Source organism: Colossoma macropomum, unplaced genomic scaffold, assembly GCF_904425465.1.
Source record: "Colossoma macropomum unplaced genomic scaffold, Colossoma_macropomum, whole genome shotgun sequence".
Lineage (NCBI taxonomy): Eukaryota > Metazoa > Chordata > Actinopteri > Characiformes > Serrasalmidae > Colossoma > Colossoma macropomum.
In genome coordinates, this window is record NW_023494799.1 from 39,801,262 (window position 1) to 39,820,085 (window position 18,824).

Genomic DNA, 18,824 nt, shown 5'->3' on the forward strand with positions numbered 1-18,824 from the left:
GTTTGTCATAGTTCTTAGGGAGGGAGAAGAGAAGCGATGCATCTGCTAGCGATGCGAGATCCCATGAAGGAGGTGTCAATAGATGCAGCCGTAATTGCCTCAGCTCGGAGGAGAGGTGCGTTTTTAGCTTGCGCTCACAAAGAGGGAGAAGTGAAGCCCTAGCTAGGCTAGCAGGGGTTTAGAGACAAAGCAACAAAAGTGCAGTAATTGTTTGGCGAGCTGCGTGTCAGCAGGGACGTGTGATGCTGAAAGCGACACTTTCTTGCGCGCGGCACCTCCAGCAGTCAAACGTGATTTGGCAATCACCAGACGTTTCTCGTGGAAAGGTAATCTTTAGTAACAATCAATTACAATGCGCTTCCCTCTTTTGTCTGCCACTCCAATCGCTTCTCGCAACCCACGCGGTGAGGCCCGTCTGGTAAATATACACCCTTTTCCTTTTAAACGTCGTATAATATGCACGGCAAAACACAGAAACACACTACGGCGGAAGGGGGTGAGCATCAAAAGCCGTAATGGCAATTCAGTTGAGGCTCTCTCGCAGTCAGGGAGAACGAGGATGGAGACATTTTTGTGGTTTTCTCCCATTATACAGATTGAGTTACTGTGTTTTTTCTTTTTAAAGACATCTGTTGTGGTCGGGCCTGGATGTGCTGAGGTCTGTGCTCAAAGTGAGGTCAAAGTTTTAGGCTGAAGCATGAAAAGAGGGAAAAATAAGCCAGTGCTCATGGTGGTTGTCTCTGTTGGTTGGCTAGCATTTAGCGGAACTCTCCCTTTGCTAATTTTCAAGGCTAGCGGTGGAAGGCCTTGCCAAACGTCTGACTCGCCCCTGCTCATTCCTGGCTCGGGTTGGCCGCAGTGTTCTGGCCATTTTCATAAGTTAATAATAGAAGCCGGAATGGACGCCTGTGGAATGTAACATAAATTATACATCTCCAATGTTTTCATCGCGCAGTATTAAATTCCATAAATTTGAGGGGCCGAGGCTTGTCCGCGCTCGGCCGCTATCTCTGAAATGCGATCGCTGGAAATTGTTGTGGAGATTCTGCCTTAAAGAACACATGGCTTGTGTCAGATCGGACTGAATTATGAAAACATTATTCAAATGCCATTTGGAGGCTCAGCGCATTCACTGGGCTTTCATTTGCCTCGCAACGGCGATAGAGGGACGGATTTGAGGCGCAACATCGCCGTACACAGGGATTTAGGGCCTAACATTTCAATTACGGACCCTCGGCGAAAAATGGGGAGCTTATTTCTCATAATTAACATAAAATGGAATATATCATCGCACAATGATTCCATTTTAAAGCAATCACCATACAATTTCCGTTTGATTATGAACGTGGTTTGTGACCATACTGGGCGCCTATTGAACAGCTAATTAATTTGCTAGTGAGGACAATTATCAGAGAGCTCATCATTAGCATTTCTTTTTTTTTGCCCTCTTCTTAATTTCTCTCTCTCGCGCTGTTGGAGTGCCGAGGCTTACTGGGCCCTGTGTGAAGCCTTTGGAAATGTCAGTGACTCAGGGCTGCATGGTAAAGATGGAGACTAGAGGAAAGACTAGCTTCTCTTACATTAGAACATGCTCTCTCCTCAACACAGAGGCCTGCCTGACTGGCAGTGGTGCTCCGGCACTATTGAATTGAATGGTCCACAGATTACTCCATTATTTCTATATAGCAGCATTGCGGGGTGGACTAAAGGCCCATTATCTGAGTGACTGAGACCATCGGAACTTATTACATGTGTGACCTTTAAAAGCCTTTCACCGTGATGGATCTCAGGTGAGAATTTACTGGAATCAATTTTTTATCCGGCGGCGCGGGGAGGGCTCCGGCGGCAAAAAACGGCGGCCGGCGAAGGAACGAGCGAACGAGCGAGCTAGCGAATGAGCCCGGGCCTGTGTGAAACATTCACTTATAAGAAGAATCCAGCAGGCCAGTTGGAGATGGGCAGGATTATAAAGCACCTCTAATGCCTTTGTGTCCTCTCCCCACAAATTAAAGAGACTTTGAACTGGAGGGGCTTGGGGGGTGGTGTGGGAGGGTAGGGGAGGGAGTGCCGGAGTATTGTGCTTAATCAAGGTAGAAATACAAAGCCGGCAAGCGCGTTCCCCAAAGGTTCACATCAAAAGGTGCATCCTACTTTGTGTGCTATTTAATCAGTTAAAACACAGATGGCAGCCTGCCTCAATTAATTAATCATATATGAAGCACCCGGCTACCTGCTCGAGGAAAGTGTGTCAATGCTACCGAGATCTAATTTGGATTTCAATGTACCTGAGTTCTGCTACCCCCGGAAAAATAAATAAATAAACAAGCACTTACCCCCCCCAAAAAAGAAAGGGGGGCTTTCATTTCACTAAAAGTGCCAGGCACAGTTACTGCTTCGTAAACGGTATTGTAAAAGTTGCAGCACTGCATAGCCTTTGAACCTCCCCTCCTCCCCTCTGACTGACAGCTTCCCAACCGACTCTGCTCTCACTGAATAACTCTGCTGATGCTAACTCTTGGTCTATGGCTCGGGTTTCGTTTTAGGCCTCTAAGTCCTGTACCTGAGGGACATAAAATACAAGATTACGAGTGTGTCTTTCAGCTCAGAAATGAAAGGCCCGCTCTGCTTCAAAGTGAAATTATTTCATAATTAGCCTTTAAATTTTACTGATGGCAAGAACATCAATGCGAAGGCGCCTGTCAGCAGAGTTCTGGCGTCGCAGGTTTGTCGAGCTTTTTTGAGGAGCTACATTTCTGTGGAGAAAGAAGGAAAAACAACATGGCAAATTAGGACTTGAGGAATGTCAGCTCCCCTAAAGATGTTCCAAACAGTTTATACTGACCTGCTTTTGCTCTTTACACATTTCCCGATAATGAGACGAGCACGAAAGAGAGTCGGCGTCTTGGCTCAGGAGATAAGTGAAGCCATATTGGGGCACATTTATTCCTCTAGTTGGGCTGTAAAGTTTTAGCAGGTTTTGGCCTGTGACCTTGAAGACGTCCCACCCAGATGTACCAAGCTTTGACCTCCCTGGGTGGCAGAGCCGGTTCCAGAACAAGACCACTGAGGGTGCTTCAGAAATGAATGGGGCCTACTTGCTGGCAATGTTTCCCAATGTTAGCGGACGCCAGCTTGCTAAGCAAAAACACTAACTGCAGTGAAGTACATGTTTGAGGCATTATTAGACACATGCATGCTGTGTAGGCTGAGTAAAGTCTGATGCTGTGCTACCAGAACTGTCCTTCAAAAGTCACAAACCTACCAAGTTCTCTGTACAGTCTGAAAAGTAAAGGTTCCGAAAAGGGGTCTTTGAAGTGATGCCACTACTGTGGTTCCCTAAAGAACCTTTTATTAGATGGTTCTTTAGCTTCATTTGTTGTAAACAGGTTTGCTCACCTGCCCCCCGATGTTGTATGTTATTGTTGGGCAGAACTTTTGCAAAGCTACAACTGATTGGTGAGGATTTTTTTGTTAGCTGATGCGAAAAATATTCAGCAAGGAAGCTGAACATCTTATTGCATCCGTTTAACTGTAGAAACTGTCTTTAAATCACTATTAAATCACTATTACACTGGAAAGGTTAGGGTTAGGGTTAGGTTAAGTGTCCATTTTGTGCTGAATAAAGATAAAATCGCTGTTTTCATTAGAAAAATTGTTTTATAACCTGTGTAGGAGTTACAATAATGCTAATAGTCGTATTTGTAGCCTATAGCATGCATGCTGGGTATTGTAGTGATGAATCACTACACTCTGTCAAACCGATGTGGCTGCACTACAGAATATTACATAACTACAAACAACATTTTAAACTCTAGTTTTTGGCCAGACGGCACAAAAAACAGTATTTTTTTTTAAAAATGAGATATGAATATGAAGAAGGGCGGCACGGTGGCACAGTGGGTAGCGCTGTCGCCTCACAGCAAGAATGGCCTGGGTTTGATTCCCGGCCGGGCGACCAGGCCGGGAATTGTGGAGTTTGCCTGTTCTCCCCGTGTCTGCGTGGGTTTCCTCCGGTTGCTCCGGTTTCCTCCCACGGTCCAAAGACATGCAGTCAGGCTGATTGGACGTGCTGAATTGCCCCTAGGTGTGTGTGTGTGATTGTGTATGTCTGTCTGTCTGCCCTGCGACGGACTGGCGACCTGTCCAGGGTGTATCCTGCCTTCCGCCCAATGACAGCTGGGATAGGCTCCAGCACCCCACCGCGACCCAGAAGATAAGCGGTTTAGATGATGTATGTATGTATGAATATGAAGAACCCATAGAACTTCCACAGAGTGTATAGGTGCTATAACAGTTAAAGTATTTTTTCTAGAACCCTACGTCCAAGCCAAGTGCCGTTCTGGAACCTTTATTTTTAAGAGCATATGTGTTCTTTTGCCCATCAGTCTAAACCCATGACCATTACATGTGGACAGTAGGATGCTGTAGTTACCAAGCAGTGCAATGGGATCCTTGATCTGTCAGCATGGCTGCTGGTCTCGGAGTGAGGCCTAGCTGGCCAGGATATTGCAACATACTGCAGCGCAGGTAATCAAACAACTTTGGAAAGTTTTGTCACCTTGTAAAGGTAATTAAATTTCCAGGAAAGTGGCGAAGTGTGTTTAAAGGATTATAAAGACAGAGGGAATGAATGTGGGAAGGGGGCCCGGGCTGGGTGCGAGAGACGGAAGCACGTTGTAAAAAGAACAGCTGTGTGGGCCTGCGACACCGAGATGGTGGGCCCCTACGCCACACTGAGGGTGGCCTTGTCAGCCTTTGGTTGGCCTCGCACACGTGTACACACAGATCGTACACAAAGCACATAAACCCACATAAACCCACATATACAGAGTGCACATGTACAGTATGCAGTCACTGCCATGAGGAAACCTTGTATGTTGTGATGATGTACATAAACCAGAAAAACGTTCTTAGCATATGTTAAGCAGTACTGTGCAAAAGTCAGAGACCACCCTTAATTTAGGTTTCAGTCAATTATGTTCAAAGTTACTCTTTATAAAAAAGACGTAGTATAAGTAAGAAGTCTTAGTAAATATATACATATTTTTAATTTGTAGACTTTCTTTCAGTTTTTCTTTTTAAATGCAGGGATATTTTTCCATAACACCAAAGTTCAGTCTTAGAAGTTGATTGCATTTTCTGCTTTTCATGATCCAAGTGATCCCAAACACATTCAGTGGTGCTGAGGTCTGGACTCTGGGGTGGTCAGTACCTTGTTCTGAGAACACTGGCAGCTTATTTATTTGATTGTAAATGTTTTTTATTTCTTTGTCTGTTTCCTTTTCTCAGTGAGGTTCTTCTTGACAGCTACACATCCTTTCAGGCCAATAGCGCTGAGTCGTCTTCTCACAGTGGAAGGATGGAAACACCTGTGGATGTTTTCAGATTTGAAGCAAGAACAGAGCTGGATTTTCTTCTGTCTTAAAGATGAAAGCTATAAGCACTCTTTATCTGATGGTGGCAGCTTTGGTGGTTTACTAGGCCCTGTGTGTTTTTTATTAATCCTGTGTTTTCTTTATCTTTTTAAATTCCAATTCTTGGAAACTCCTGTTTTTTTACTTTCTTTTTCTTTATGCAATGTAATCACAGAAATACCTCCTGAAAATAGACGAAGTCTTATTTAACAGCTGTTTTGACTGGAACATAAATAAATGTTGGGTGGTATAGCAGAAGGCAGCTGGTGTTAGAAACAGTGTAAAAATGCAAAAGGGAAGAAGTTACAAGGTTTTCTTGTGACAGCAAAGATATGTAAAATACACGTAGCACATATACATAAAAATGAATACACACCTCCACTCAAAGTTCACCTCATTAGTTGCATGCAAAGTCTGGGCGCCCCTGGTCAAATGACCTTTTTTATTTTCTAAATAAATCCGTTACAGAGACACACTTCTGCACATTTTAACGCACATGTACTGTTTTTATGCTGAATTTTATCATTTTGGAAAAAAAATAAACACAAAATGTGGCCTGTGCAAAAGTTGTGGCACATTTTATTTTTGTGTATTGATAAATTAGGCAAATAAATAGAAATTGTACACTTACATTTACGGAGGAATGACATATTTATGCATATTTAACTTTGCTGAGGACTTTACATATGCATGCACAGTGTACACATTTGCCTGGGCTTGCATACACTGACATGCATTCATATTCACGTACATATCATCTCCGTCATACAGAAACCTCTGTATCTCCAAAATCGTAGCTTTATAGAAGAAAAAAAATCTTATCTTTAGTATGCATGAATGTAACAAGTAAAACATAATGTAAAAAAAAAAACAAAAACAAGCAAAAAATGTAGTTATAAGGTTTTCAATCATTTGCATATACATTCAGACACATGCATACATGAACACACACTCCACCCCCCCATGCACTCTCTGTCCACACATGATGGGCCATGCTTCTTGACATCCCTCATTTTTTCCTTTCCTTGTCCCAGAACTCAATAAAGTAGATTTACAGAGGCCATTGCGTTTCTGAGGTGCTTGCGTTCCTGCTCTGGAAAGGACACATGTGGAGTAGAAATGGAGCTGATCCTCCTCGTGCGTCTCCAGCAGCCTCCAGATCGCACTTCCTCTCCTCTCTCTCGCTCTTTCCCCACTCCGGTTGAGCCCGGAGGCTGCGTACACCCTGCAGATGGTGCTGTTCTAAAAAGGATGACTGCATGTGGAACCATGAGACTGTGCATGTTCAGTTGTGCTTCTGCTACTTATAATGCAGTTCTATTTTACAGCCAGCAAATGTTTCCATTTGTCAACTAATCATGCAGTCAGGCTTTGAAGCTCTGATAATATGCAGCATGTTCTAAATCTGTACTTTGATTGCACGATATGGACAAAATTCCATGCTGTGATGCTCCAGATTCCGATTGCGGTATAATGTGCAATAGGCCTATATTAAACCCTTAAAGTTGAAACTTGTTCCTTTTGTTGTATTCTATTCAAATGTTGTTTACATATTATGTATTTATTTACACAGTGAGTATGCAAAGCAATCCTACACACATACAAGACTGTTAAAGTGGAAACCCACAGATTTAGGATAGTGGACTTTAGGAGGGGTAGGAACCAGACACACTCCCCCATCTACATCAGTGGTACTAAGAGGTTCCTTGGTATCCACATCTCTGATGATCTCACCTGGTCCCTAAACTCCTCAATCATGGTCAAAAAGGTGCAACAGCATCTTTACTTCATACAAAGCTTCAAGAAAGCTCACCTGTGTCTGGGGATACAGGTGGACTTTTACCGCTGTACCATTGAGAGCATCCTCACAAACTGCATCTCAGCGTGGTTCGGCAACTGCTCCGCATCTGACCACAAAGCGCTCCAGCGGGTGGTGAAAACTGCCCAACACATCACAGGTGCCCAGTTGCCATCCGTTGAGAACATCTTCCATAAGCGCTGCCTGGGATGTTTCTCATCCTAACCATGGACTTTTTACCCTCCTCCCATTTGGCAGGCGTTACAGGAGCCTCCGCTCCCGCACCAGCAGGCTCAGGAAGAGCTTCTTCCCTGAGGCTGTGACTCTGCTGAACTCCACACTGCCACTTTAACTGCATCACTGCACTCACTGCACTGTTATTGTATTTTATGTTTTCCTAGTATTATTGCACTATTCATTTTTGCACAGTCTATTACTGCACTATTCATATTTGCACTGACAGTTACAGTACAAGTTTACTCTGCCTACTTATCCTTTACATACGCTCCTCTCACAGGACATACTACCTCATTGTACGCTCTCTACTCACTCTGTATATATGTATTTTATACAGGGAGGTTCACTCGAAAGAGGCCCCGATTATTCTGTTGTAACTCCCGTTAGGACAAGGCAATCTGAACCAAAAGAATGCACTACACACCTTGACGTATGTGTAATCGATTGCATTACATGTGATGCTGGTAGTGGTCTCTGTTTTCTGCCAGACACATGAAGAGGTAGGGGGGGTTGTCCGGCGCCTCCCTCATCGCTCCGGCACAGGGGCCTCCCGGCTTGTTCGAAGCTCCATATACTGAGGAACACATTGCACATTGTTTCGTTCAGATTGCTTCGTCCTAGAGAGAGTTATTACAGAATATTTGGGGCCTCTTTCGAGTGAATCTCCCTGTATTTATACTTGCATATCTATACTTTTTTCCCACTCTACGCTCCTTTTGCACTTTATATGTAAATAATACTGTATTTTGTACTTCTGGTTAGATGCTCACTGCATTTCATTGGCTCTGTACCTGTACTCTGCACAATGGCAATAAAGTTGAATCTAATCTAATCTAATCTAATCTAATCTAACCTAATCTAATCCAATCAAATTTTTAACATTTCTGCATAATTCAGTCATTATACAAAGACATTCATAGTGGTTTGGTGTGAAATGGTGCATTGTGGAGAAACATATCATGTGTTTTGGTGGCTACAACTCAATTACCACCTTTTCTGCTAAACAAAGTGACCAGTGAACCTGCATGCGTCTCCTTTGAGTTTTATATGTAATGGGTTTTTAGATAATAATGTTAAAGTAGTGGTAAATCTGAAAAAAATTGTTATGTTTTAAAAAATACATTGCTAGCAAAACTACTTTAAAGCAATGTCAACATATTTGTAACTAATTCATGCAATAACTTTCTGTGAGGTAACTTTTAAAGGCATTAAACATGGGTGTCTGGTTCCTGTCATCACCACTGTGAACAACTCTGACACAGCAAATTTTGCTATAATGGCCCATTTCATATCAAACTACTCTGTATGTGTTTATTTACATATTAATACATATGAAATGAGTCGAATTCCCCTTCAAATAGCTGAAATAGTCATAGTGCTACATGTATATGCTACATGCAGTTTCAGTGTTAGTCAACACTGTATTGATGCCATAAGTCAGGCAGCCTCACCAATCTCGAATGGAAAATTGTCCAATCTAAATTTCTTTCTCCGAGGTGCCTAAGTACATACGATCAAACTGCCTCTGCCATGGATAGAGGACAGAAGGCCTAATGCATCTGATTAACTCCCACCTAATTAGGAAATGACCATGAAATTAACCAATTATGTTTTGATTTCCAATGGGTGGGGGACTATTTTTTTGAGAACAAAGCATCACTAGGGGCCTCCTGGAAGTCCTAGATATGTCCCTGATTTCAAATATGAGCTGTAGCCTCATCACTGGATTTCAGTCAGTTGTTAGGAATGGAAAACAGCGCCAGCAGCTCTATGGCAGGGCTTTTTACTGAAAGAGTCACTGCAGAAAGGTTAAATTAATCTAAGGCCCAGTCCCATTTCTTCTTTTCACCCCTACCCCTTGTTTTCGAGTATCACTCTAACCCCTTGGAACTGAGTTACAGGGTAGTGGTTGGAATCTTCCCTCTGAAATGGGACCCTCAAATAAAAAGAGCATCACTTCATTAACAGCTACCAGCGCTGCTCTGTAGGCGACCCTGCCAGTCTGCAGTGACAGCAGAGGAGGGTAAAGTTCAGCTCCTCACTGCTGGGCTTTAGTTACATTTAGGGCATCATATGATCTTCAAAGAGGGGGGCAATTATTTATTATCACCCACCACTGATTCTTCAGTGATATGAAGCTGAAGTCAGAAATTCACCAGATTCTTGTTTGAATTTTCCCGTTCCACCTTAATTAAATGATGCAGCAGTTACATTCTGGCGCTTCAGGCGTCAGAACTGCTGGACCATTTAAGGTGGAACAGGAAAATTAGCTAGCTAGCTACCGAAAACATTAGCATGCTATTAGCAATTTTTTAATGCGTGTTACAAAGAAAATGACCATAATACACTGAAATGACATTAAACTAAGATAATATAATGGTTATTGTAATTTTTTAACAGAGAAAATTCTCACATTTGTGTGTTTCTTTGGTCTCTTGTTCTCCATCTTGCCAGTTTTTCTTTTTTCCTCATATCACTCTGTTTGGAGTCTCTGAAAAACCTCTGTTTGGAGGGTCATGTAGCCCCAACACTTCACCCTCCCCCTCTATCTCAACAAGAACCAGGACACCCTACCCCTAGACGTGAACGCACAAAATAGAGGGGCTAGGGCTGAGTGGTAGGGGTGAGGGGTGAAATGGGACTGGGCCTTCATGTCTGTTACACACTTCAAATAACACACGGAATGCCTTTTACAAGCTTCAAATGTCCGTGTTTATTGTTGGACAAAAAATTCATTAGCTTAGTGTTGATATTACATGAAGTGCAGAAATTAGCATTATTGCAGAAGAGTTTTCTTTGCTCTCAGACTGAGTTTTGGCATTTATGGCTGAAACTGAAGGCCTAGCTGTGATCGTCATGACTCACCATGGTATAGAGCAGCATTTGGATTTTGTCCAACTAGTGGCCATGATTCCCAGTACTTAGTGAGGCTTGGGAGAAAAATAAACATGGGACAAAACGCAAAATTTTGGACCTGTGATGCGATAGGGCAATCATTTATCATAGAGAGTCCATATTGAGGCACGTTTCAGACGACTAAATGACGACATCCTCAAAAGCCTATTTCCATGAAGTGGCATCTTCCTGGAGGCCTCCAAATGTATGTTTGAAGCCAGTTTGCAGCTACTTCTTTTAATAGGTGTGCATCTTGACCAAAACATCAGCAAACTGAAGACCCCCGGGATGGGGGGAGAGGAGCTGGTGGAGGCCAGCAGTGATTGAGTACACTGTTTGTGCATTAGCGAAGTGCGACTGCGGTTAAATGAATGTTGCATCAAAGCTCGCGCTCAATCAGTGAGAACAAGTACACAATTATGTGCTGCTGCGATCTTCATAACAGCCCAGAGAGACCCCTGGGATACCAACAAAGACTTTAGCAGGGCTGGGGGGGGCAAAGTTACTCAGAAGGTTTGGTGTCAGTGCGATCAGGAACGTTTGGCCTGGGCTGCGAATGAGCAGGTCAGCAGTCAGATTTGTGGAAATTTGCTGTCGCCCATCATTGAAGAACCAATGTGATGCCTAGTCCAAGAACAGCAGAGGTGGGTGCTACTCAGTTACATGTACTTAACCCATTCATGACCAACAGCTTTAGTATCATAAGGAAAAAAAGACACAGGACTTGTTTTGTATAGTTATACCTTGGATGAACATCTAACAGTATCCATTGGAATGTTTTAATTGTAGATAATTTATTATAGGTAATTCATACTCTGCTCTGTGATGGACTGGACACCTGTCCAAGGTGATTCCTGCTCTCCCGCCCAAAAGGATAGGCTCCAGCACCCCCTGTGGCCCAGGAGGATAAGCGGCTTAGAAAATGTGTGTGCTTGTGTGTAATTTATACTTTAATTCAGAATCAAATTTGGATTTTCTGTAATTTTGTTAAAAATGGAGTCTCATATGCCCATATAATACTCTCCCGTGCAAAAAATGGGCCGAGCCCAAAATGGCAAAACAATAAGCTTTTAATGACATAACAACAAATCATAAAACAGAGAGTTATAGTAACTCTGTATAGGATAGTTTTTCCATTTGATTTCTTTAAATGTTAACAGTCTTGTGGGTAAACGTGTAAAAAGTCAATATTTTTCCACTCAGCACTGATGGCATCAAAAAGTCAAAAAACATAGTCAGGCTAGTTTGTATTTAATATGAGACCAAATATTTTCTATAGGGTTTAAATCTGGACTCAGGCCAAAACCGCCAGTAAAAACCATTATATTTTAGGTCTTGACACATTTCTTTGCATTTTAGTGTAGATATAACTGAATAAATTAAAATTAAAAACTCAATTTTTAGAAAAATTGTTTCAGCTATTCAAAAATGTCCTAAGATATGCGCTCAGGGAACCTCAGAGAATGGACATACAGAACATATGGAAATTTTATTTGTACTTCAACTAGTATTTTCAATTAATAATACCTTTCCTTGTACTCTTTCTCTACTTACACTACTTATATGATGATTTTGAAGTTTACTTGAAGACACTACATTTTACTCAGTTCCACTTCAGCCTTTCATTGAGTTCCTGGTTTCTTTTTGGGTTTAACCCCTAAATGGCCAGGGCCCACTAGCAGGCCCAAAGTTTTATTACACACTCCTATAACCTAAGAATAGCTCAGCCAGTTTATACCGAAGTACCTGTAGTTACTGTATAATAAGCCTAACTGTGTAATAAGCCTGGGATTTTAAAGAATTCATTTGATTCCATTCTGTTGGTTAAAGATCTAGACCTGCTGTTGCTCAGATGCTTCACTTTCAAGCTTAAGCATTTTATCTTAGGCCAAAAGAAGAAGAACAACACCTTATAAACTCGAGTTCCTATCATGATAGGAACTGGATGTACTAAGACGTTCCACTGCAGCTCCAAAGTCAACTCTTGAGTAGTTTTTTGACACTCTGACACTTTTTACTCGTACTCGAGTTTTACTTCCGCTTGAGCCGTCATTTCAACAATACTTTCACTTGAGAATGGGTTTAGGCTCCTCTAACTACCTCTTAAGAACAGCTAGCATGTTTGACGTCACCGTTGCGACACAGTCATTTGCCGGCTACACGGGGAGTGTATTATTGGATGAGTGGATGTAATGTCTCGCTGAGGCCTCGCTTTCAGAGCAATGGCTCACATTGCACTCAGGATTCTATCAGTAGTTAGAGCGGGAGAGGAACTGCATCAGCCCAGAGAGAAACTCAATCAACGGTAATATATACACTGCACCCTGAATCCACTCTCTATAGCCAACAAGGTGATTTTCTCTCTCTCTCTCTCTCTCTCTCTTTTCCCTTTTCTTTACGAGAGAAGAGAAAATTGCACATCTAATGAAATCCAATTTTATATTTCATTCGGAGGAGCACAATAAACAGAGAACAAGCAGTAAATAAGCTTTTCAAAAAGCTGATTACCAAAGCAATTTATTGCCAAGTCCAGGGCCATGGCAAAAGCAGGGATGGGGCTGGGGGGGGGTGTGTTTGGGATCATAGAGGGGGGCTGGGGTGGGGGGTGGTAAATTCCAAATCTTTTTTTTTTCTCTAGGCTTTTTGCCTGCTGTATCATTATTATTGGTTTGTGCACGTTGGGGATTTGTGTGTGTGTGTGTGTTGGGGCTTTTGTGAAGAGCCAGTCTGATCAACTTATTTTAACATATAATTGTGTCATCTTCTGCTGGGAAAGGATAAAAGAGAGGGTTTTTGATTGAGGTCATCCCTGCATTCATTAGAACTCTATATGAGGTAGATTTCAAGGCTCCTCTCCATTACGGCGGCCTATCCTCATTGTTCTGCTCCGAGGTCCTCTTCAACCCAAGGCTGATTGCAATAATGACATTTTCTAGCCACAATGCTACTGATGTTTCCCCCATTGGAAAACGCGCACACCTCGGTGTCCGCAAATAAATAGGCCTCACCTGTCTCCTGCCCCCCGCAGCACAAAGGTCCCAACTCCCGTCTTTGAGACAAATTGTCTCCCAATTACAGCTGTATCATATTATTCTGTTGAGCTCATTTGCCGGGAATACAAAAACGATAATTTCATTGCATTGTTTGTCTAGTGGGTCTACTGATAGGGCCCCGCCATTCATAAGCATTTCATTATTGGATTTTGGTTCGAGACGTCTGCTGGAGCAGGATCTTTGTCCAACGGGATTGACAATTTGCTGCATTGTCTCTGTGAATTGACTACATGTAGCCTATTTTTTCCCTTCTTGCTTTGAAAAGACAAAGTTTTTTTGGAGGTGGGGGTAGTTCCCCTTGTAAAAACCCATTTTTGTTTGTCATCAGCATTCTAAATAGTGCCCACCGAGCTTGAAAGGCAGACAGATTGGGAAAACGAGAAGGAGGGGGGAGCCCTGCATAATGTTAGCGAAAAAATAAATTGAGCCAGCAAACGCCATAGGAAAAGTGCAATGTGCAGATTATTCACAGTTATATAATGTGGAGGGAGAGAAGCAGGCGCTTCTCATTTTGGCCACTTATCCCTCATTGTAGAGGCTCTGTATATTTCATTGCTGGTGCAGCAGCTTAGAGGATACATTTCAAAGCAGCAAATAAAAATTGGCTAAACTTCCAAAATTAGCACTTCAAAGTCAAACATGATTTGCAGTGAGGGAAGAGGGAGGGGGTGGGGGTGTGGTGGTGGTGGTGGGGCAGCAAGGAGGGATGTGACTATGAAAGTATAAGTGTGTGTGGTGGTGGGGGCTAATGCACAGAACACTCTGTGTAGACCTTAAAACCAATTTCTAGGCAAATTGGTTTAATTTAAGAATGAGATCACAGAATGAGCAAAACGCTGTTAGGGCAAGTTTATGCTTCCGCAGACATTTCTTTCAGCTCTCCTGCAGCCTGCCTCTTAGGAGCGGTGGAACACGGACCGTTTTGCTCAGGTCGGCCTGCTTTCAAGCAAATGGAAGCCGGCGAAGATCACTTAGCGTACGTCCCTTTGAACGTGCGTTTCACCTTCTTATTTTGATGACTTTGCCTAAAGCTGGCGTCCAAATCAAATCACCCTATTATGTCTTGTTAGCCAAAAGATCTTATGAGATTGTGTTTGTATTATATCCAAATGGGGTTATACTGCCTATACTTCCTTTGCCGTAATGTAGTCTTTGTCAGTTTTGCACTAACTGTTGTAACTAAGGCTACATTTGACCTGATGGCCTGCATGTCCACGTGTGGCCTAACTGTTGCTGCGGTACTGAAATTAAAATTCTTACATAAACCTTATTCTAACTGTAATTAATAATGTAACAGTCCTATTCTTTTAGTTATACCTTGTACTTTAGCACTGTTTGAAATGTTTTCATCAGGCTACAGATGGTGCTGGTGTGAAGGAGGACTCCTTTTTTGCTGTATGCTGAGTATCAAGCTGGATGTCGTGTTGTCAACCGGTATCAAACCTGTAGTGGAGAACGTCTTGTACCCCCTCTTTATAGCTGGCATGAACGGAGATTATAAATCGCTTTCCTGATGTCACTGAAAGATTCCCTACATGGCCGACATTTTCACTGCTGATCTGCTGCTCAAACAGCAGGAAAATAAAAGGCACTATAACTACTAAAATTATTTGTAAAATAAAAGTCTTAGATCTTGACACTTTGTTGTAGGCCTATTAAATCTGTTTTTTTTTCAGATAAAATCTTCTGCCAAAAACTGAAAGTACCATTTTGTATTAGTGTTGGACCAAAATTCTCATACGTCTGACATTGCGGGCAAGATAAGTGGCGAAGGAAAAGTGTCATATTTCTCTAACTGTCAGAATGAAGAATCAAAGGAATACTTTAATACTCTCAGCATTTTTCAAACTAATCCCTGTTTCATCACTGCCGTATCAAAAACGTAGATTTTTCCCTGTTTTTGTTTTCTACGTCATTTAAGCAGCTGTTAATGTTGTGTGAACAATCTGTGATGAATTAGCCAAATGCAAATGGTCCAGAGTGACTTGGGATAAAATTTTGTTACATAAATTTACATGAAACATTAAAGTTACTACACTGGAGATCCATGGTTTTGTTAGAACAGTGATGATTTGCTGCATCTGATCACCACAAGTAATAATTTCAAAACATTTTCCTATACTCAAAAAAAAAAAACCCTGAAACTTACGTTTATTAGAAGCCTGTAGTCTAAATACAGAGAAACTCATCACGTGAAACATGAAAAGAAGCCACTGGGCGGCTGAATTAAGCAGCTCTTTCATAAATGGTTTTCAGGCCATGTGTCGTGTTTTCTTATACAGAAATAAGTGACTTTACTGAGCTGCAATCAACTGACTTCTACTTTGGAGTCAATGGGTCTTTCTGTCCTTTCTAAGTAAAGGGAAACGTCAAATTTGCTGTCCATCAGCCGTTTTCTACAGACGTTAAAGGGACAGAAATGCCAGAGTATTTTTTCAAGGTTAGGCGAATCAAGCCTGAAGTGTTCATTCAATAAGCCTTCATGGGTTTGTGTGAGGGAGTTTTCTTATGCCAGCATTCATTACAACAGTGCTGGACTGTACCATCTAACAGTATAATATAAGGCACATGAGTTCATTAGACTCCAGGGTACCTGAAGAAAAAACACATGACTGGAAAGCCGTAACTGCAGGTTTGGGCACTTTAATGTCACCCTTAGGTGCTGTACATGGAGCCACAGTCACAGTGTGGCGTACGTGTACGCGTGTGTGTGTGAGCATGAGGCAGGGCTGCAGCTGGGAAGTGTGATTGTGTGTGTTGCCTGGTGAGGTCTTTTCCTCATTATTTTTCCAGAAAATGAGCAATCAGCTGTCTTGCACAGAGCCTGATTGTCTCCCTGTGTAAATCAATCCAGGAGCTGCAATTAAAATGTACTCTTATGTAGTGTAATTGCTGTCTCGCTAATCCTTTATTTGCACACCTGCTGGTGAGTCTGAATTTTTAATGAATTTCTAATTAATGCATATTGTACACTTGATTTATTTGTTAGCAAATGATGTCGCCGGTCCGCTTCTCTGCTGGAAAGCGCTCGCAGAATGTCACACCTCGCCCCGCAGTGCGGGTGCGCTCCTTATAATTTTAGGGGGGAAATTAGAAGGCGTGTGTGGGTGTGCACGTGTGTGTGTGTGTGTGTGAACTGTGCTGAAAAGCAAAAGGTCAGCTTCCATGTGTTGGCCATGTGCGCCTGTAAGGGCCTGGCTGATGCAGGTGTGGAAGGACATTAAAAGTTTTATGGTGATTTGCAGTTTGCTCGGCTCCTTTAGCCTACCACCCTCAGAGCCTGTTCCAGTCGCACTCAGTGCTCAGTATGTGCACCTGTGAAAATCAACACTTTTATTAGCATTGCGTTGATTGCTGCAATTAGAGGCCCAGGCCTTTAGTTTGTGTTGATTGGCGGTGCTCGGTTTAGTGTGTGTGTATGAAAAGTTCTTTTTTTTGTATTTTCTGAGAGCTCAGCGTGGCCTCTGAAAGGTTATGTTTTATGAAGAGAGCGGGGGGATGCAAACACACACCACACACAGCTTGTCAGGATGTGGGGTCATATGTTTCATGTAGGTCCATCTTTAAGTATATGTTAATATCCAGTAACTAGATGTCGTCACTGTCACGACAAAACCTTTATTTTTGGTGTTTTGTACTTCTTCGCATAAACTGGAAAGTCCAGCTGCTTTTTATTCAAGATGGACCAATAGAAATGGGCCTCTGGGCTTCATCCACCAACCGTTCTTAAGATGTCATGAATCTGACGTAGACTTTTTCTTAGGACCTGTCTCAAGAACAAGTTTTATAAAAGATTTAGGAAGACATGCTGAACGAGGCCCACTGTTGGTGTGTTTCCCCACTTAACACTTGTTTGCAGCTCTTGCAATTTGAGAACTTCACTCTATCAAAATGAAATTTCAATACAAAAACAATATTCAGCCCGACTGTACACTACTATTCAAAAGTTTGGAATCACCATAATATCGCCATGTTAATAATTGTTGTTTTTTGTATTTATTCAATGATTACTTATACAGTGTACATTGAAATACTTTAAGCTGGACACCAGAAGATATTTCAAGATGTTTTATTCAGTATTTCAAGGTTGTTGGGAACAAGAGGTTAGTAAATAATACATAACATACTGTAATTATCTATGTAGTCATTTTTTGATATTAGTTATCTGCATCGAGATTTGATCGCCTCTTTTCGAATATGAGGCGTTTAACAGGTCATCCTCAATGTTCTACAGTGTTCTCAGTCATTATGGAATCAGCTTCAGTAGGGCTGTAACACTGCATGGTGTTATCGCAATGCAAAACTGTGACAAGGTGCACTGTGGAGTTTGACAGTGCATCATAATTATGCCATTTAAAGCACCTCACACCGGTTCTCCTCCTGCCTCCCACATCTAGTGTTGTTAGTAAATTGTACAACAACATGATTACAGTCATTATTTTAATCGTGAAGCCAGTATCCCAAATCGAATCGTGTGCCGAGTGTATCGTTACACCCCTAATCTACAGCTCTGGGGCCGTATTACAGAAACGTTCCTTCTTTTTGTCTAAAGATCTGACGGGTCAAGATAAGATTTTTCACAAATTCGTATTACAGAAGCAAATCTGATCCTATTTGAGGAATCTTATTCTCAATCTAACAGCATCTTATCTCAAGTTAGGAAATCTTAACCTATGTGATGGAAGATGACAGTCAGCTGTCATGTCTGTTACCTAGCAACTGACTACTGACCACTTATCATGTACACTTTATAAGTAATTATTGAATAAATACAAACAACAACAATTATTAATATGGCAGGTGATTCCAAACTTTTGAATAGTAGTGTACAGTCGGGCTGAATATTGTTTTTATGTTGAAATTTCATTCTGATAGAGTGAAGTTATCAAATTACAAGAGCTGCAAGTGTTAAGTGGGGAAACACACCAACAGTGGGCCTCGTTCAGCATGTCTTCCTAAATTGTTTATAAAATTAGTTCTTGAGACAGGTCCTAAGAAAAAGTCTACGTCAGATTCATGACGTGTTCTTTTAAGAACAGTTGGTGGATGAAGCCCAGAGGCCCATTTCTATTGGTCGATCTGGCAATTGTGAATAAGAAGCAGCTGGACTTTTCAGTTTATGCTTATGGAGGTTTTTAAGTTTATGGAGGTTTAGTCTAGTTAGGATGTTTGTGTGATGCTGTTTTCTTATCTGGAGTTAATGATGAGATTATGAAGGTAGGAACTGTTATTCTGGAATAGCTACTGTCCTGAATTCAGTCCGTACTGAAGTCGTCATGGTGACTAAACTGATAAGATTTCGGACTTAAGAGGTTTCTGTAATACGACCCCTGATCGTCATTCTGGAAGCATCTACAATTTCTTCACTGTTTACAGTATCCTACTAATCAGTAATTAAACCTGTCATGTTACTAAGTTGCATCATAA